Genomic DNA, 21,335 nt, shown 5'->3' with positions numbered 1-21,335 from the left:
TTTGTGTGTATCTGTTTCATATTTGGAATTACTGATAAAAGATAATAATTTATATGAATTTATATTTCAAAATGCAAAAGAGCCATGAAGTGTACCCTAGGAAACATTTTTCTGGAAGACCTATGAGATCTTTGGATGACATAGGGGCAGCTATACCTTAATAGATAGAACTGGGGGGAGTGGCCCTTCTATGTCCCCCAGCTCTACAAGTTATGCTCCTCTACCATCTCCCTCTTTCCATTTGCTGTCATCTATTTCTGTGTCTCCAATGCAAGTGCACACCACCCACTTCCACACCAGAACCCTGAACTCATTTGTGCGTGTGTGTGTGTGTGTGTAGGAGATGAGGGTGACTGCAGTGGACAGATGAAGAGCTAGATGTGAATTGGACCATAAGTGCATTATTGGGGGTTTATATCTTCCTTTGAAGTATATAGCATTAAGCACTGTCAGGGAGAAGATACCAAGCCAGACAGTAATTGCAATAATGGAACAGACAAACGGTCCATGTCCCCATTATAGTCAGCAACACCTCTAATTTTTGAAAGAGGCTTGTTTGAAATACAGTAATTGTGATTATGCTGTCCATAAAGGCCATGGGCGATTGGCAATTGTCAGAACGCCTTGTGCCTTTCCAACATCCTTTCCGACAGAACTAACTAAAATCTGAATGCTAAAACACAGTTTACTTCTGAATAATCTTATAGAAAGTGCGTCTCATCACATTTAAAAATTTAATACGACATCTAAGCGACACCTTCTCTGTAGAACACCTCCCCTTTTTCTTCTGAGTTTTGAAAAAATTCTATGCTTTCCAGTCCTTTGCTATGCAGCATTTGCTCCAAAACCAAACAGGCATGGTCCGCCTTCTTCATCCTTAACATTGTACCCAACCCTTTTCATATTTCTGCCTCTCTGAGTTTCTCTGGACAGTTCTGTTTTCCCTATAAAGCCTACCTCTTTCTCCTTGGTCTACTTTTTTCCCTTTGAGTCATAATTGTGCTTCAATGAGGTCACAGTCCAAAAACAATTGATGGCAGAACAACTCCGCATTTTGTATGGAGAAGTCCTCAAAGTTTGCTGTCAAGAGGGGAAAAGACTCCTTGTTTTTAGAACAAATCCATGAAGTCTTTCTTAAAACTCTGATGATCTAATTCTGGTGGTAAATATGCTAGCTCTCAGAGAGCCCAAAATACCAGGAAAACTAGTTTTATTTCAGAGGTTACTGGGCACATGGACCTGATAACTTGGAGTGGAACGCAAGCCATGACATTCTTAGTTTGTACCAAAGAAATGGAATCTTTCCAGTTAGGATGAGCTCCAAACACATACATGACAAATAGATTTAATAAATTAATTGGAAGTGAGGTGGCATCTGCTGATTCTGTTACCTTTCTGTTACATAGTTAGTATTTAACCTACGAATATCAGTTAAAATTAGGCACCAACTACAGGAAAACCTCATATTAATAAGATTCTTTCATTCTGATTTTCTTGACCTATCAAACGTCGAAACTCAACGCGCCACAATTTAATCTTTAACAAGGTCCTAGGCCATTGAAACCAGTAGGAAGTGAAATTTATGGGCTACCATTTAACTGTTAAATTATTCTCCCCATCTTCCCAGGTTACTCTCCACTCTGGTGAGCCATCTTTTATTAGCAAGAGTAAATATATAAAAGCCTACTGTTAAAACACTTAACAAATCTCCTCTGTCAAGGCTGTGAACTGCAGTGTCCACTCCGTTTGGAGGCCTCTGCTTCTTTTTCTTCCTTTGTTTAAAATATGCTGACCACACAATGACCCCTCCTAACCCATCGGTCGAAAATTACAACCAGCCTTACAAACAAGCAGCTTGGGGTCAGAAGGAGCAGGGTCTGCTAAAAGTTAGTAATCATACATTAATTCCCTGACATAATTAATCAAAATGAACCACAGTTATCTTGCAAGAAACCTTTAACCTATTACAAAGGGGTCAATTTGCGAAGCACTTGAGCCTGGGAGTTTGGTACAAATAGCATACGCCCTTCATCCGGGATGCCCTAAGTAGGGAAAAATGCCTTTGAAGTCCCAAATCTACTAGATTTAGATATAATTTCATCAATCAAGTTAAAAGCCTACCTCCCTCCAAAAGGAGTTCGTGAAGCTCTGTCAACCAGCTCTGTTGAGTGGCGACTGAAAATCCATTTGTAAGGTTTCTGCGGTCGCCAGTCAGCTAGAGTTGGTCCGACCTGAGAAAATAGCCAAGGGTTTATCAAATTGTAGAGGGAGAAGAAAGATTTGTGGAGGAACCTGTCTCACCCCTGCAAGAGAAGTAGTAAATTAGGTGTTCCTTAAGCACATGCACTGGCGTGTACTTACATTTCCAAGATTAAGAGTGGCAGGTGTTTGAGATCAATACTTACATGGTATAAACATAGGGTAGGAGAAAAAAATCAGAATTAAAACGCTTGGTCTGTAATTCAGAGTTTTTTGTTGTTTTGTGGGGGTGGAAGAGGTGATAGTTGGAAGTGAGTAGACAGGGAGGGTATGCCTCTGTTATACTGCCAGCAATCTTATGAACTACGTGTACGTGTCCATTTGTAGAAAACAGGTAAGTGTGAACCACTCTCCTTTAAATTATGTTCCTCTCACCATTAACTTCTTCTGTCTCCAGAGACCAGAAGTGTTGCCAGGGCCCTAAAACATCTCCAGCTGAAATTGTTATACCATCCACGTGTTTAGAAACTTTCATCCTATCACCATATCAGAGTTTAGTAATAGTAACACATTGAGGCATCCTCCACGGTCTGGAAAGATGAAGTATCCATATCTGTGGTGACATATTTCAAAGAAAAGGGATGGGAATCAATTTCAGAATCAATGTGCTGGCCAAGCATCAGCACTGCTGTGACCACGGCCATCTGAGCAGGTTATCCTGATAGATGGACCACATCCTTTGTAAGAAATTAATTCAATCCTGGGCCCAAGATTGGAGCCACTTCAAATAGCCTTTCAGTCATTTGCTTGTTTTATTTTATTTTTCCCATCCTTTGAACAAGCATTCAATGCAATCACAAAGCATCTGTATATTTCACTGAATGTGTCATAATAGGGGCCCCAAGAGCCCTGCTTGGAAGTCTTTCCCAATATGGGGATATTGTCCCGTAGACCTGGGCCAAGCCACCCTTGATGGGCAACTTGACTAATGCATCTAATCCTTTCAGGCCAATGGGTATTTTGAGGCCCTATAATACTCAAGTTGCAAATTAAGACTCCAGTACATTTTGTTTTCTGGCTTTGAAATAGAAACCCATTTTAGAGATGAGAAAGAGAGGCCCAGAGGACTAAGTTTCTTCGCCAAGAGCAACATCTGCATGAGTAGCAGAATAAGTTCTCAGACCCAGGTCAATTCATCTTCAAACTTATCCCTTCTCACTACCCCAGGTCCTTCTAAAATCTACAACATCTAAGTTCAATCACTAAGCTCATTTTTTAAAATTATATAAAGAGCAACCTTAAAATAAGTTTATTGCAGATGAAGCACAGAAACAGTGAGCCTGAGCGTCCCCTTGGCTTTTTTGAGTATCACTCACCACAAAGAATGCAAAAGGAGAAAGAGCTTTCTTCTGTGCACCATCAAGTTCTGGGTTCAGCTGGAACCAGTATCCCTTTAAAGCCATTTAACTCTTTAAGCTCAAGCCTCAATGGTCCGTTTTCTGGTCCTAAAACATGTCAAGTTTGTCTCCTTCTCTGGGCCTCTGCTCTTACCGTCCCCTCCACATTGAATGGTCTTGCCTTCACTCTTGGCTTTGCTGGCTCCTCTGTAACCTTCACATCTCAGCTTTAATATCCCCTCCTTAGAAATGCTTTCACTAGCCTCCCTTCTGAAACCAGCCTTATGCCTCTTACCCACCCCAGCATAACTGCTTTATTAGGTTGTTCATAGCTTTCATCACAATCCAAAGTACATTGTTTATTCCATTTGTTTAACATCTTACTCCTTTCCACCCACTCCCGCACATGCTCACACAAGACCTTGTCTGTCTTGTTAACCATCGCATTCTTAGTACTTAGCAAAGTGCCTAGAGGAATGAATGAATGACTTCTAGCAAAGTGCCCCCAATGGAGTGTTTGGAGGTTATTTTTATTCAGTGGCTCATGGGTTATTGAGAAAGGAGCAATCGTGGCTAGAGAGGTGTCTGTGACTTACTAACAAGTAGCATGAGACACTGGATCTCTTCCTTTGGCAAAGCCATGGAGGAACTCTATCCATGGACTTTTTTGCTAGAACTAAGGTTAATTTTATTCTCTGTTCTCCGGATGGACCCCTGAGGATGTATATGCCCCTTTTTACCTTTTATTTCACTTTAATCCTCTGCTAGGTGCTTTTAGTGGGTTCAACCCAAGCTTCAAACATACATATAACAATTAGGAAGGATAGTTATACCCTGAAGAACCCAAATGTGCCAGGATTGTGAAGGACTGTTTCCTGATCCTCAAAACAACCCCCAAGAAATCCCTGTCCCCACATGGTAGATGAGAAAACAGAGGCTCAGCGAGAATCAGCAGCACCTGGAAACTGGCCAAACCCCAATTTGCACCAGCTCTTTGTGACTGCAGAGTCCCTGCTATCTAGTCACCAAGCCAAATAATAGACAAACTGAAGTATGTAATATAGAAATGCTAGACCTAAATAAAAGACTTTTTGAAGAGCATAGGCATGGTTTCATCAGTTGAGAATAACTAAGTAAAAGCCATTTATGACTCATTTTAGATAATATCCTTTGAAAGAATACAAAATTAGATTTTTCCTTTCAAAGTCCTGACTAATACGCAAGGCTGACCAGTTTCACTACATAGAATGCAAATGCATTTGTATGCAGAGTGCTCCTCCTTGCACACTCCCCTTCACTTTCTGTTTACGAATTTGCAACAGGCAGGATATGGAGAGAAAGCTTGGAAGTTACCCCCCACCGTGAAAAGCATGAGCGAATGAGAACCCTGATTCACAGAAGCCCCCGGAAGCTATTCCTCTAAAAGTGGCTTCATCCCCAAATGAGTCATTTTCTAGCCAAGTCGAGGAAAACCCATGTTCTAGGGCAGCTGTCCTCCCTCTTGAGGCAGGAAGCCCACACATATTCCAGCTGCTTCCACCCCCTCACTCCCTCGCTCCCAGTCAGCTCCCCCAGTAAGTTCAAGTTTTAGCCATTTATTGTCTCTCCATCCTATTTAGACAATGATATCAAGTCTCCAAACTCCATCCTCTCTTGGCCTGGGAAGTTCAAAATTTGCTGCCAACCCCCACACTTTTCAAGCTCTGTCCTTCCTGGGAGAGGTGGATCCCTGTTGGGAAAATGTGAAATCCTGGGCCACCCTGCTCGCCTCTCCAACTGCAAAGCATCCTTGCTAAGAAGATGTGTGGATGAAACTCAATGCTGAGTGGCTATGCCTACACAGGGTTGTACAAACACAGGAGTGCTGAAAGCGCCCCAGCTCACAGATCCCAAGAGTAAGGGAGGCAGTTGCATAGCTCATGCCAGGTACTTTCCAAGGATACAAGGCAGACGACATGATTTTATAAATTTGCAAATTCTTCACACCTGGAGACAAGATCCCAATTGCACAGTGGATATGTGAGAAAAAAAAATCGGGAAAGTAACTCTAAAATTACTACTATTCTCAAGGAAGATACAAATCTAGGCCATAAAAGGCTACTCATTACAACCAGCTCATCCGAGCCCTTCTAAGATTTTCTCATCACATGTTCATCCTTAACAAGGAGTGAGGGAAATCAGGAAGTTAAATTATACCTTCCCACTGAAACAATTTATTTTATTTTTGCAGTAACGATCTTGGGTATTTATTTTACAAAGTTGTTAAAAATAAAGGAAGGAGGCTTTCTGTTAAATTGTGAGAACCTTGAGGTATACTCCAGGAGAAGTCTTGGCTAGAGAGGAAATGATTAGCACTTCGCAGTGGGCCGTGCTTTTAAAAATTCTTAACACAAGTTTACTGAGATAGCACATACTCGGGAGAGTAATGCTTTCTGATAAAAGGTACACTGCATGGAAATTCGTGGGGCCTCCAAAATAGGAGGAGCCCCCAGCAAGATGTACATCTTCCCAGGAGAAAAGAAAAAATGTTGGTTAGATCATTTGTTGAAATCAGAGGAATTTTATAGGGTCAAATCTCTGCTCACCTCCTACTGGCTTTTTGACCTTGAAATGGTAACTTGGGTCATTAAGCCTCAGTTTCACCATCTATAAAATGCAGGAGCAGGCCACGGTAGCTCAGCAGGCAGAGTTCTGGAGTGCCATGCCGGAGACCAGGGTTCGATTCCTGGTGCCTGCCGATGCAAAAAAAAAGAAAAAGGAAAAAAAAATTAAAGTGGGGGACATTAATCCCTACTTTAGAGGGTTATGAAGATTGAAGGGTGTGTGTGTGTGTATATTGCACTTAACAAGTGGAAACTGTTGTTTTCCCAGCATAAATGCAGGATAGTTCTCATTTCTCCAAACTGAATTCAAGCTTTCACTCTCCTGGGCTACATCACATTGTCCTAAGTGTTCATAGATGAGGAATTTGGATTTGAAGCTAAGCTATGGAACCCAAAGGGAATTCTTCCTAGGAGGAATTGGCTCTGGTTATTAAAAATATATTTTTTTCTAGGGCAGCTCTGCCCAGACGAGGTAGTCTGACACCGCAGGATGTCTTAAATAATTTCCAGAGATATTGGGAAATCCTCATGTTATTCTCAAATGAAAGTTAATTTGTAATAATTTACTTGAGTCTCAGAAACAGTACGTGTCTGATATGGACACGACTGTGGGGTGACAATGTTGTGGAATGTAGAAAAAGCGGGGTGTCAAAGTCCCAAAATATTGGAAATCCTTGTTATAGATAGTTCTTAGAGGCTCCCTTGATTTCCTGTTCTAGGAATTTACTCACTCATTAAGCAGGCAAGTTTAAAATGGGATGTAATATGGGGCTCAAAGCCTCAGAAAAAGCCAGGTACTTGTGCAGTGCTGCTGTGCATGTTTAAAAGCTGGAAATGTTGCATTTTCCCACATAAGTAGTTGATAGTCATTAGGGTCATCTCCACATTTTTCTTTCCCCAAACTAGCATGCAGTGGTGGAAGCAAGTAGGTGCACTGTACACAGCTCATCCCCTTTTCCTCCTTCCCAGATTCCTTGTTTCAAAGGTCCCTTTGGCGTCCACCCGTGCATATGCGTACCAGTGGTCACCTAATGTCTAATTGGATGATTGCTCAGGAAGAAACTTCAAGCTTCTCCCAAGAAATGCTTAGCCTCTGTTAAAGTCTCCTGCCACTGGCCAACCCCAAATACTACAGATAGCAATCTTCTGAATTAAATCCAGGAGAATTCAGAAAGTCATATAAATACCACTCAGAAACAAGATGGGTTCTCCCTCTTACACTAAAGATCTAAATTTCAGGCAGTGGAAAATACCAAATATTTAGGTCAATGCAAAGCACAGAGATATTATTAACAAGTTTTTCAGAACCTGTAGATGCTGAAAAAACAAACAAACAAAAAGAATAGCAAAACAAAATAAAGAAACAAACTGCTTTCCACCAAGGTTCTCCTTTAACGGCATAAGCAAATCAATGACTTCCATCATTTGAAATGAAGATAAATGATATCTTATTGTTTTGTTTGTTGTTAATTTTTTGAATTAATAAAAAAATATAAATAAATAAATAAAATGATATCCAAAATGAAATCATTAATAACTTCTGAAAAAATCCTTCCAGGGCTCACCCTTTTACTCGGACTATGGAGGCGCTGAGCAGATTTTGCATTCGAAAATGTGGTAAGTATGTTTCTTTTTCAGCGAAGGAAACTCCCTTGCAGCACATTCAGAACCCCCAGTTGGTTTTTAAAGGAAATGGGCCATAGAGGATTTTAGAATTATCATTGTCAGCATTAAATGTAAAACAAGATTACTGGCATACTTAAGAGCACTGGTTTTAGGAGACATCAGTTGTGAAAATTCATAGGCGAGCCCATTTTCAAGACAGAACAGGAGATAGTAGATGTACCTACTATTTGATATTTTTATAAATACTATTTTTATATCTATGAAAAAATGCTACAGAGTTCTGGGGATATTCGCTCATTTCGATGTGGGTTGTAGATCTTCCAAAAGATGCTTTCACTCTGTCTAGCAAAAATTGCCTACTTTTCCTTTCCGCAGTCACGTCTCCTGGCTCGTCCTGGTTTGTGTCACAAGTTCAATTAGGTTATTTAGACACTTCGGACATTTAAATTCTTTGTTTGTGTATGTTTAAAATCAAGGAAAAATGTCATGGAAGGTTACCAAAATCCACGTAATTTACCCAAGAAATGAGTCTACTGGGTAAATACATATTGAGGCAATTTTTAAAGTCATATTTATTTACTCTACACACCTCCGTCTGTGGAATAAATAAATATTTGAGCTGTGCACTCTCTGTGTTAAAGCACCTCATGAAAATGTATGTTGACACTAGATGTGCAAGAAGAATTTCTCTCCTAAGTTTTATATCTGAGCTGTTTGACATGGGGGGGTAGAGAAAAAAAAGAGCAAAAGGAGCCATTTTATGGACAAAATTACCTGCCCACATTCCTTTCTCTTCCCGCCACCCCCTCCCCCATCAAAGTGTACTTAAGATCAGTGTCTGAAACTTTCCACAATATTCCCCTTTTCTTTTCAAAGCACTTCAACTGCAGCAAAAGTGTGCTTTATAATTAATTCCTTTCAGTCCCCCCCCCCCATACCACGTACCGCAGGAGGCATCAAATCATGTCAGTGGGGTCTAATCTCAGAGTTAGCTATGCTTAAATGGATGAATCCTAAAATCTGTGATTGCCGCTACAAACCCCGGTGAAGCTCGTTTCCTTTGTTCTCTTCTGGAGATCTGGGAGCAGTACCCTTCAGACATTTTATTGATCTTTCTCCCCCTTTTGCTCATACATGCTAATTGTACCTCTGTAGCAAAACAATCTTATTATCATGTTAATTAGTGGGAGGGCTGTTGAGGTTTTCCACTTCATTACCTACTAATTTCAAGATAAATGAATCCACAGGTTACTAAGTAAATAAGGTCACCTATCAAGCACTTGTAAACGTGTTTGTAAACAGGGAGGGGGAAGGGGGAAGGAAATATGTTTGGTTTTCAAAATGCCTGGGCTGGTTGGGCTGGGCTTTTTCAGGTGGAGTTGGGGAGTCTCGTCTGGGGGGGTTGGCCCTGTCCCTTGAACTCATTTGTAATGGAAGGGGAGCATTTGCTCCCCACCTGGTGTCCCAGTGGGGCATTTCCTCTGGCCCTCTCAAAGGACTCTTTGTGACCCTTCTCCTTCTCTGTGGTGGGCACTCATCCTGGCTTTTTGTAGAGAGAGCCACGAGTGCGGCTTCCACCGGGCATGGGAACTTTCAAAGGGGGCCGCCAGTGGGTGGTATAATGGAAAAATCACACTATTATTCTCTGCGTCCCACCCTTACTCCCACTTTGGGTCTGCTTGTCCCTAGTTTCTCTGGATTAAGAAGTGGAAGAATTAATTATGAGGCAAAATGAGGAGAAAATTAGATCTGCCCCAAACAAAGATTTTTAGCACATTTCATTAAGGCAGAGGAAGGAGAAAAAAAAAGGGGCTGGGAGGCTTTTACATTCAATACCAAAGACTGAACAAAAGGGTGGGTGGGGATTTCTTTCTTTACCCCTTTTACCCGTTTGCCTTTAAAAGAAGTCACAATCTGCCAACAAGGGATTGTTTGGTCTTTTAATCTGTTATCGATCCTGGTGCTTAAATAAACAACAACAAGGAAAAGAAACTGGAGGAAAAGTTTTATATTTTTATCCACCAGAGGATTCTCGTATGGGATTTTGTGGATGTTCTAGTTTGAATATGGAACCTCCAGGGGCGTCCTCGCCCAACAATCTAACTGGCATCTAAAACATGGAATTCTCCCTTCTTTTTTTTTAATTAAGATAATAAATTGGCCTTAAATTATCCCTGAAATCAGACCAGTGTTGATTACAATGGGCTCATGCTGTGACAGCTCAAGATGATGTTATTTTTATTCCTTTTCAACGAGATCTTAATCTCTCCCTGCGTGTAAACAAATTGTCACCGTAACCTTGTTCTCTAATCTCGCAGTGGAAGACTTTTAAAGCATTGGGAGATAACAGATCAGGCTGAGATTTCATCAGCTCTTCAGCTTTCTGGGATAGGCCACGTTTTGCTTCCACTGGCTGGGTCTTTAAACCTTGAAGGCGAGTTAATAACTACATCTTACTTGAAAAGCTCTGTAGAAAGCTTTGAAGGCAGTATCTATTGTGTAGCTGGAGTTCCAAAAATGCAAGCTGAGGCTCTGGGTGAGAAATGCCATTGCTTCCAGGTCCTGGGGCCTGGTTGTCCCTGGGCACGGAGAGCGGAGGGAGGCTGTTAAGGAAAGGAGAGGAGTAGGAGAGACGCAGAGAGAGATCATAGAAATAGAGATGGAGAGTTACAAGCAGAAAGGTAGAGAGAAATATACTCAGAGTGGGAAAAAGAGAGGTGGAAAGAGAGGAGAGAGAGACAGAGGAAGAGAGGGGCAAGAAGGAGAGAGTTGGAGAAAGAGAAAATGTTTGACCCAGCAGCAGGTAAGCACAACGTGACAAACCACTTGGCTTACTTTGCCACTTTGCTTATGTAAGAGGACATTCCAAGAAAGAGGTTAAATCAGATTATCTTTCTAGACCTTTCGAAATACATCCATGTGTGCTTTCATATTTAATGCCATAAAAGGGAAATTCTGAAACCATGACCAAACACCAATGGGAAGAGGCAATTAACTAATGAGCTGCCTAGTAAACTCTCACCCAAAGTCCTCAGATCAGCTGTTTTCCTTGTTTGTTTTGAAGTCAGGCAAGAGACATGAATACAATGTCCCAGATGAAGAGGCTAATGTTTTCTTCCCAGGCCTTATCCAGACTCCAGCAGGGCCCACCCACCAAACATTTTCAAACATTCTTTGCCTTCCTCTCTGTCTGCCCCACCTGAATTTCCCTTCCCTATGACCCCCAGCCTTTCTTGGCTTCTTTGACTTTCCAAATATGGCAGTGAGGCTACATCGGTGATTTTCCCTTCAGTTAATAAGAAACTGTGACTTTCTGACGAGAAGGGATCCATTCAAGGGAAGAAGTTAAAGCCCTGAGTTCGCCTGGCATTTATTAAAGAAGTTATTTGGAAGTAACATGGATTTCTGTGTGCAAACACATTTGAGAGGAAAAACATCATGGACTCTGAATGAAACCAGACACAGTCACTTGGCCATGTGGCAGCTCGGTGACCTCAGACAATCTGTAAAATGGAAATAATCTTCACGTCTTCCTTTGGGCTATTACAAAAATCAGATGAGATCATCCAGATAAAATATCGAGCACAGTGCCTGGCACATTAAAAACAAATAGAAAAATTAAGACTTTTCAATAAATGTTCATTTCCATCCCCCATACGACCCACCAGATCCTGAATTTAAGCACCATTCATAGAACAAAGGCATTTGCTTTGAGGTCTGAGTAAACTCGTTTGCCCCAGCAGACATAGTGGTGGTTTATCAGGGGAACTGCTTGGTGATTTTGAGCAGTCTATAAAAATATTTTAAGTGGGTTCAGAATCTTCTTTCCTTCAGTTTCTCCAGAAAATTTCTTACCTCTTTAAGAAAAACTGGCATTTATAATATTAGATGTTGTTTAAGTACCTGCTGGGTATTAGCCTACCTAATTTTATTTTTCATTAAGTCAAAGGATTTGCACATAATTGGTTTCCCTCTGGGTTTAGATACCCACCTGTGGTTACCAGCCACAGTTGAGATATAACACCCAGGCAAAAGTGGCTTTGCTTCTTTTTCTTTCCTTTTTTCTTTTTGGTTTTGTTTTGTGTTGAACTTTTGAAGGCGTGCATTAGGTCTTTGGTTTATTTCAGTTCTGAAAATAATATTTACTGCCTTTTTCTGAGTTCAAGAGTGATATATTCTTTCTAAAAAGTTTGGTAAAAGACATACACATACATTTCCTCCCATTTACTGAGCACTGATTATATGCAAGACCCTTATGAATGGAAGGAATATGCCAATTAATTTTCATAACAATTCTAGGAAGTAAATAATTTCCCCAGGACCAAAGATTTATGAAGTAGCAGAGTCAAGAATTTCAAATGTGGATCTGTCTTACCCTAAAGGCTGAAGGTTTCATCTATCTATCTATCTATCTATCTATCTATCTATCTATCTATCTATCTATCTATCTATCTATCTATCCATCCATATATAGTGTCATGTGTGAGAAATAAATAAGTAGATAGTCAAGTGTCTTAGTTTCCCAACTGCTAAAACATGTATTACAGAATAGGCTGGCTTAACAACAGGAATTGATTGGCGCATAGTTTCAGGATCTAGAAGGTTTGCTTCCTCCAGGGTGGGTAACTTCTGCCTGACCCCCAATCTCTGGGTTCACTGGCTTTCCCCATCTCATGGTGATGCCTTGGCCTCTTTTAGGTTTCTGCTGGGTTCTGGCTTCCAGCTCCATCTCGTGCCTCTCTTTTTTATAAGGCCTGTCTTAATTCAGTTGGCCACACTAAAGTAAAAATAACCTCTTCAAAAAATTGTATTTACAATGGGTTTACACCCACAGGAGTGGATTAAGATTAAGACATGTTTTCCTGGGGCATTTAATTCAACCTACCATATCTGGCAAGAGACATGCAGTTTTATAAAAAGGAAAATCCACTGTTATCATTAGGGAGGGGGGGTCATCTTTCTAAAGCACAGTTTATTGGAGTACATATATGAGTCATGCTGGTTAATAGTCACATAAATTTTATGTCAAACACATACAAATTAAAATCCTGGTCTCACCACCTATTAAGCCATAGGACAGTGGATAAATTATACTTCTTCTCCTGTCTCTTCATCTGTAATTCAGCTCACAGTTAATGTAAAGATTCAGTGAAAAACTATATAGAATTACTTAGCCCAATAGCCCAATAACTAAAACATAGGGAACACCAGTTACATAAACACAATCACAGCCATCCACCTAATATGTACACACATAAATATTACAAAATTAGAATAGCACTTTATATAGGATTCATTTTCTACTGTGACTTTTCTCACTTATTATTACATCATGAGTATTTCCCATTTCAGTAAATATTTATCTCCAGTTGTCTTAATAGCAATGTACTTTTCTTTCTTACAGTTACACAATACTTAAGTTAATTCAACTATCTGCTTATTGTTGGGCATTTAATTCATTTCAAAGTTTTGCTGCTTTGAATAATACTTGAATGAAACCCTCATAAATGAGTGATTGAACATTTTCTAATATATGTATTTTTTGGTTTCTCAGAATTGTCCTGGAAATTACTGGGTAAATATGTCTGAACATTTTTCAGGGCCTTCAGTAAATATAGCCAAAGTGCTCTTCTGAAAAGAAATACAAATTTCTACACTAATAAGAACTTGAGAAGCAATTTCTTTGCCTTGGACAAAAAAACCCTGCCAATTTAATATGTATAAAATATCTCTTTGATACTTTAATTGCTTTTCCAAATTAAAAACTAATTTTTATTTCTTTGATTGCCAGCGTAAGTGAAAACTTTTTCATTTTTTTGGTGTCCGATTGCGTACATTTTTTATTATCAATTTATGTCCTTCTCCATTTCCCATTGGTTTATCTACTTGACTTTTTTTTTTTCCGTGTACTGTATGGAGCATACTTTTTTTTTCCATGTGAGTATCCCGTTACTGCAGCACCATTTGTTGAATTTTGTGTTTGTTTGTTTGTTTGGGAAGTGCATGGGCTGGGAATGAAACCCAGGTCTCCCACCTGACAGGCAAGAATTCTACCACTGAGCTATCCTAACACCCCTCTACTTGCTTTTTAAAGACTAATTATAGATTATGATTTTTCAGTTTGTCTTTTAATCATGTATATATTTATATATTATACAGAAATGTCTAATGTTTAAAACACATTAATGTATACTATACATATGTATAATAGATAAAAATTCAAAAAGTAGCTTTATACTTTCTTCTATTGCATTTATACTTAGAAAGAGCTAGCCCATATTTGTCTATATTTCTCCTGCTTGTTTTGTTTTTATTTCAGTGGTTATCGTTGATTGACTTTGGTTTTCCTTTAAACTGAAGATCTGATGCTATCTTCTTGAGACTGTATATACATTGTCTCATTTAATTCTTATTTTAAAAAAGCTGTAAAGCAGCTATTAATATGCACTTTACATTTTCCCAGACTCCAAAATCAAGTGGCCAAATTATGATTCAGACTCAATTCTGCTTATTTAAATGGAAATAAAAAGAAGGTGGATTTTTGGAATCATATTAATTGTTTATAGTTCTTATCACATGGTAGGAATAGGGACAAGTGCATGGCTCAAAAAATAGTGGAAGAATGGATTAATGGATGGATAGATGAATGGATAGATGAAATAATTGTCTAAATAGGCAATTTATCGGCTTGAAAACCCACCTGTCTCTGCTTGGTATATCATTAATCTGGTTTAACCTATAGTCATTTAAAAATCCCACAGCCTTCAAATGATCTGTATCATTATTAGAAGACTCTGGAGAACCACAGAGTCAGAAAAACTGGCATGGATTAGAGATTCCATACTTCCTGAGGCCAGCAATTCATCCTTTCAGGCCATATTCAGTCCACAATTATCATTTTAACTGTGTGTCTTGCAGGGGTTAAAAGCAAGGCCTCAAGAGTGCCTAAGTCTGAATTTGACATTGGGCAAATTACTTAACCTTTCTTGCCTCAGTTTCGTCAGTTATAAAATGGGTATAATAACAGTAAGTCTCCAAGAGAGCATTTATTTTTTGCAGATCAGTGAACTAATCAAGGCAAAACCCTTTATTATAAAGGGTTAATAAAGGCCTGGCACACAATAAGTGTTCAATAAATGTTAGTGATTATTATTTCTTCTTTGATATATGTACTTGTGATTGTAAAGGTGTCCTTAAAAAAATAGTAGGGAGTTTTTTCTGATTCATTAATATGATCCTATCTTGCCACAGAATAACACTGAGATGCCGAAATGGCTAGGACTAACCTCAAGAATCCAGTCTTTTTGGACATATATGATTATTCTGGGGTCATGTAAACTAAACCTAAACTTCCAAAAACTGCACGCCACAGCATAGTTCATATGGAAAAGTCATGATTTGTGCACTTGTTAAAACTGAGTTGTCAGAATTATCTCATTTTGAATCTGGAACAATTTTGTAATGAATACATTTGAATAGACTTCGGCAATGTCTATATCTCACTCGAAAGTAAAAATTTAAGGAACTGATTACTCAACATTATTATAAACCTCTAAACCTAGCTTAGAAAGGGGTCACTGGGTAAGCGTCTTTAAGTGTGCAAGTGTGTGCATGAGTGTAGGGCATAGACACAATCTTAAAATTGTCTGATTTTGGAAAAGCAGACTTGGACAGTGCGGTAACCACTTTAAAGCCCCTTTAGGCTTCATGGAATGAATCCTTGCACTCATATGTACAGAAAGGTTTTCTACATCTTATCCAAAAAAAACCTGAACCATCCACCACGCAGAGGGCACAGCCAGCACAGTGATAGGGTCAAAGAGACACCCACACAAGCAAAATTGGCCCAAGATAACCACGGTTTGAAGTTTACAATAGAGAAACGTCCTATCTCTGTCTAAGCAGAGTCTCTGGGTGACTCCCATTTTTCTTCTGGGATTTCTGAAATCTCTTGCCCCCAAGTGTAATCTACATTTTACTCCTTCCACCCGCCTCACCATCACCACTATTCCAAACAAACGCCCAGGGACTTTGATAGGAGGAGAATGTTTGCATTGGTGAGAGGCAGGGCGATAAGTCCATTTACACTAGGCTGAGTAAAACCAAGAGACGCACAAGGCCTCATGTTCGTGATTTAATTTATAAGAGTAAAAGCTTAATCATTTAGTAGCTTCATTTAAACAATACCAGAAGATCTTCTAAAAACAGTCATCCATATCTTATACAGAATTGATTTCTTTTTGGTACATCATACAGGCTACATTGAAAATATGTTCTAAGAAACCTACAACCACTCAGTCGACAGCCAAAGGGAAAAGTGATAACAATGAGTCTTCATATCTGTAATTTAGCTGCGAAGACATTATATTTATTGGAACCTGAAAAAGCTATCAAAGAAAAAGACAATTTTAACAAAAGTATCGTGTGCATTGCCTTTTAAAGAAAAGTATAGTACCATGAAAATGAAATAATATATTTTATAACCATGTCAGTCAAACAAACGCAGATGTTTATAACATGATGTGATGTCTAAGATTGGAGTAGGAAATAACATTGTAGACTAGTGTACACAATTGTACAATATGTTTCATTTTTTAGGCAAAATCTCAGTGGACTGGATAGACTAACAGGTTGCTTTGGGATGATGGAAAATATGATCTCATTAGCACCAGGTATGTTATTTGTTTTATAACGAAAAAGTAAATTACAATGTATTAATGCAGTTAGTGTTGTTTTTAATGTGCATGGGGATACCATAAAACTTTTATTAGGGAAGTGTGATGGCATGTTTGTGCTATGGTATCAGCATCCAGCTTTGGTACAACAGCCAATCCGGTGGGCCAATGGAACATTCTTAAAATGATGTAGTAAAATTTGACTCTGATATTGTTAAATATGATTATGGTAAGGCTGTTGGAATATTTTTATGCAATCTTATTAGAGCAGGTGTCTAAACCTATTATATTTTTGTAGTCCAATTTGGGTGGAATTTTTTAAATGTCAAATTCCTAATCTTGAATTTGAATGCTGAAATGATCACATTATAATGTACAATATGATATGCAGACCCTCTCCCCCAGGCCTCACTTATGATTTAGCATGCAATTGCCATCTGAAAGCAGAAGTCTAAATAGGAGCATTACCAGTTAATACAATGCTACTGGCCATATCGTGGAATGTTTTTCACGGGTGATTGGGCTTTTTTTTTGTAAAAAACTACAGATACATGATCTTCATCATTTTTTTTTCTGGGTCCTTTTTATTGCACAGTATATTTTTAGTTATTTTGCTTCTCCTGTTGTTGGTCACTTTTCCTCCATGGCACATCATCATTTTGAGGCCCCAACAGCATGTTTTGCCTGCCAGAGGGCAGCTCACCAGGAAATCCAGTGGCAATGCTTGGGAAGAAAAGAGAGGCCACCTATTCCTAAGCTTTAGACTGGGACCTGGGTATATAAAACACTTATTCAGGTTAGCATGAGTTTTTTAAAAGTGGATATCACTAATTCATGTCTGTTTTATTCAGGAGAAGGTCTTCAGTGCATGTAATTCTGTTTTTGCATGAACTATGATGAATAGGTCTTCGGTAGATGGCTAATAGATGCTAAGATGTTGAGAAGGATTCAAAACTTTTCTTAAGTTTCAGACCAAGATGACCATAAAGTGGAGTTTTCTAAAGCACATTTCTTAGAATACCAGCTGCAAGGTAAATGCTTTATAAAACGTATATCAATGCCAAATAAATTTAGAACACTTTACAAATGTAATATCAATATTGAAAATTTGCTGCACACAGCCACAGATTAAAGGCTCTAAGAAGGCTTGAAGCAAAACTCAGTTGCATTAATGGAGCTTATTCTAAAATTATTTGATCATGCAAATAGTCAAATCATTTTCACGCATAGCACAAAAGAGAATGCTGCAACAGAGAAAACAGCACAGCCTAAACATGCTATTAGAAGAGCATGAAACATGAAAGAAATATGATTTTTTGTTTGATTAATTAATTAGCATCATAGAGTTTTTTGTTTTTTTTTTCACATGGGCGGGCACCGGGAAATGAACCTGAGTCTCTGGCATGGCAGGCGAGAACTCTGCCTGCTGAGCCACCGTGGCCTGCCCATCATTATACAGTTTTAAATCAAGAAAGGAACTACCTTCCTTATGTGTCACTTAAGGGCAAATCATTTAGTTTTTTTATGTTATATTTCAATTTCTCCTTTCATGGAAAAAAAAATTAAAGTTTATTAATTTTGTATCCAAAAGGCAATATGCTTGAAAGTGTTCCACAATCAAACCTAAATTAATTGAGATCCTTAAGAAATGGAAATTCTGCTTAATGAAAAACTTTAGATGAGTAAAAATATCTTTTTGTTTCAACACATTATTGACAACTTTTCTTAAACGTATTGACACAATTTTGTTCTTTGCTTTGAATAAAGTTGAACTTAATTGATAAGGACCTTAGAATTGCCCTGCAACTTTAATTTTTTTGTTAAAATCCCTGAATTATTTTTCTTACAATGAAAAAAGTGCAAGAACATCCACCGAGGTAAAAATTGAAGGGGTTTATTAGTCTGGATTCTTATGGCTGCAAATAAAAGTAACAACTCAAACTGGTCCAACTTCTAAGAGGAAAGAGATGTCCTAACTTCATGTGTATTTGGCGCCAGGTGCTGGTTTAAATGGATGACATCAAGAATTGGGTTTGTATTGTCCGTATGCTCAAGACAATTTTCCCCAAGAGCTGGCAAAATAGCTACTAAGCCCTCATGATGAGGTCCTGGGGAAAGAGACCCCAATTATTGCAATAGATAAGCCATTAAAATACGTTGGCTTTCAATGGACTAACTTGGTACTCATTGGCTGGACTTGGGTCACATGTCCCTCATTGTAGTGTGTATGCACGTATTGAAAGAGGTGTGCCAGCTTGTCCAGCCATAACCATGAAGTCTGGAAGTAGAGGAATATTAATTACCAAAAGTAAGATAGAGGGTTCCCAAGAGAAGAAGATAAAAAAGATATTGTTCATACACACACAAACATAACACATATGATCAATACTGATGAATGTATTAATTTGTTGTTATAAGTCCAATTTATTAGATTTTATTATTTGGATCTATTTTTCTATAAAATTTAGGTACAGAATATATGTTTCTAGAATAAATTTTTTGAAAAAAATTCACAGAACTGTTCACAACTCATGAACTCTAATGTAAATTCTGGACTATAGTTAATAGTACAATTATAATATCATTTCATCAATTGTAACAAAGGTACCATGCTAATGTAAAGTGTTAATAATATGGAAAACTGCTCTGGGGAGGGATATGAGAATTCCGTATTTTCTGCATAATTTTTTTGTAAACCTACAAACTATTCTATCAAAAAAAATTAGGGAAAAAAATTAGGCACAGAACTTCTTGCTATGCCAATATGCAAATCATGTAAAAGTTCAAAAGAAAGGGTTTCAATTTCATCCAGTCTGATCACAAACCTTTCGAAATAGTGGAATTCGAATATTTTCCAAAATGTGTTTCTCTATACAGCACAGTCTAGATTATTAATGTATGCAGCCCTCTGCCTCTATCCAATCACTTCAATAGGTTTGCTCTTGGGCCACCAGATATGGATAAAAAAGTGTGAAAGATGGCCCATAACCCATCATAATCATGTAATAAAGTCATTTTCTAAAGGGAGTGAGCAGAGAGTGTAGATGAATCGGAACGAATGGATTTTCATTTCCTGCACACACCAACATACTCTGTGACCTCACCTCCCACCCTCCTCATAGGACCCATAGCAAAATCTTATTATATAGAGAATGAACTCGGTCAGGTGCTTCAAGTTTAATGCAGTCCAAAGCTTCCTGCCCTGGAAGCAGGTCTGAGCTTTAGAACCTTTCTTTGGCAAGTCTTCTACACCACTTGGCCTTACTTTTTTCATCTGTAATATGGGGTCTTAGACTACCAGCAGAGCTTTAAGTTCCTTTATAAAACAGTAATTTATAAATCCCATCACATCTCCATTTGTGCATTAGTTTCCTGGAAAGTACATGCTGAATTTAATACTGATTCAACAAATAACAATTATAAACGAGCACATATTGAAGTCCAAACACAAAACTCGGCACTGAGGATTCCATGGTGAGCCAAGTCTCTGCTTCCACAAAGCTGATATTCTCGTTGATAAAATAAACATAAATAAATAGACAAACATATTCACCAACATTTCAGGAATAAAGTTTGCATCCATCTCCCACATGGTTCTGCAATGCTCTTTCTATGTGATTTAATCTACTTCAGCATTAATTATCCTTGCTGAAAACAACCTCAAATCCTTTTCTGGAAAGCAGGAAGGATCTTAAATAAAAATAAATAATGACTTTGGAGAATAGAGCACAATGCACCTACTGAAAAGCCTCCAACTTCATTTCAAATGATGAAGAGAATCCTGAAGAAGAAATTGTGCTGTTGGTATGGCACCTTCAAGAGAAAAAGACATATTTCTTGGATTGATTAAAGTCTTTAATGGGAAGGAAAACAGGAAAGTCAGCATGGAAGAAAGTTATTTTGACTCATCTCGGTGAAGAAAGGTTGTTAGGAAGAAACATCAATAAGGCTTTTAAAATCCTTCCTACTTGTAATACACAGAGCAAAATTTACAGAAAAACCAAGCTACAAAAATTACAAATGGTAATGCTATTATTTGGCACATAATTGCCAAAGGCATTCGATATAAAGATTTTACAGAGGTGTCAACTGATATATTGCAAACACACAAACAGTCTTGAACACTTTAAAATACGCGAGGAGAGCTGGGGTGAAATATTAGGCATATGAATTATATATTTTTTGCGACGTAGGCTGAGACAGTGCTTGCTAGGCACAACAGTTAAAATGAGCAATAAATACCAGGGTAAATGCTCCCAATGTTTTGTTGGGGGTGGGGGGTGGTGGTTTCTATTCCTCATAATTTTTGTTTTCAACCCAAGTTTCCAATCCATATTTTGGATAATGGAGTGATTAGACTATTTCTTACTGGTCTGTTACACATTTAAAACAGGTTTGAGTGCTGCCTCTTTTTCCCCCTTTAACATCAGGTCTAATTTGTGGAATCAGACATGTGAGACAAGGACATCCATAGCTTTTTAGACTCCCTTGCCCCACTCCCTCCCCAAGATAGGATTTCGTTCTGAAGGCACAAAATCTGTCTTTCTTCCTCCTCCCCCAGACATTTCTGGATACCGAGAAGGTAGAGGCTCAAGCTCATTGGTGTTGGAAAGAATTGAAACCAAAGGAAGTTTTCCATTTTCTCTTTGAGTAATTCTGCTATCTGAGAAACACACACTTGAACTTGAGTAGAGTAGATAGCTAGTTTTATAATAGCATGCTCTGCTACCCCAGTCATAGCCCAGGCCATGAAATGGTGAAGTTCTCCATTCAACTAATTTTTTCATTAATCTTTTATTTAACTTTGGTTAGAAGACATCGCCTTTCCTTAAATT

At 38.5% G+C, this 21,335-nt stretch overlaps 1 long non-coding RNA gene across 3 annotated transcripts in view; it reads left to right on the top strand.

The window, feature by feature from the left end:
• The window catches only part of LOC143651650 (uncharacterized), a 33,472-nt gene extending 15,898 nt beyond the window's left edge, over positions 1-17,574 (top strand). For 2 of the 3 annotated variants that reach the window (XR_013160098.1, XR_013160096.1), the window contains 3 exons: positions 7,758-7,816; positions 16,424-16,497; positions 17,466-17,574. This is a non-coding gene — a long non-coding RNA (uncharacterized LOC143651650). Of the gene's footprint in view, positions 1-7,757; positions 7,817-16,423; positions 16,498-17,351 lie in introns of all 3 variants that reach the window. The other variant, XR_013160097.1, reaches the window with a different exon arrangement.
• Positions 17,575-21,335: the final 3,761 nt, after the last annotated feature.

Source organism: Tamandua tetradactyla, chromosome 12, assembly GCF_023851605.1.
Source record: "Tamandua tetradactyla isolate mTamTet1 chromosome 12, mTamTet1.pri, whole genome shotgun sequence".
Lineage (NCBI taxonomy): Eukaryota > Metazoa > Chordata > Mammalia > Pilosa > Myrmecophagidae > Tamandua > Tamandua tetradactyla.
The sequence above is the reverse complement of the archived record's forward strand: the minus strand, read 5'-3'. Positions and strand labels throughout refer to the sequence as shown.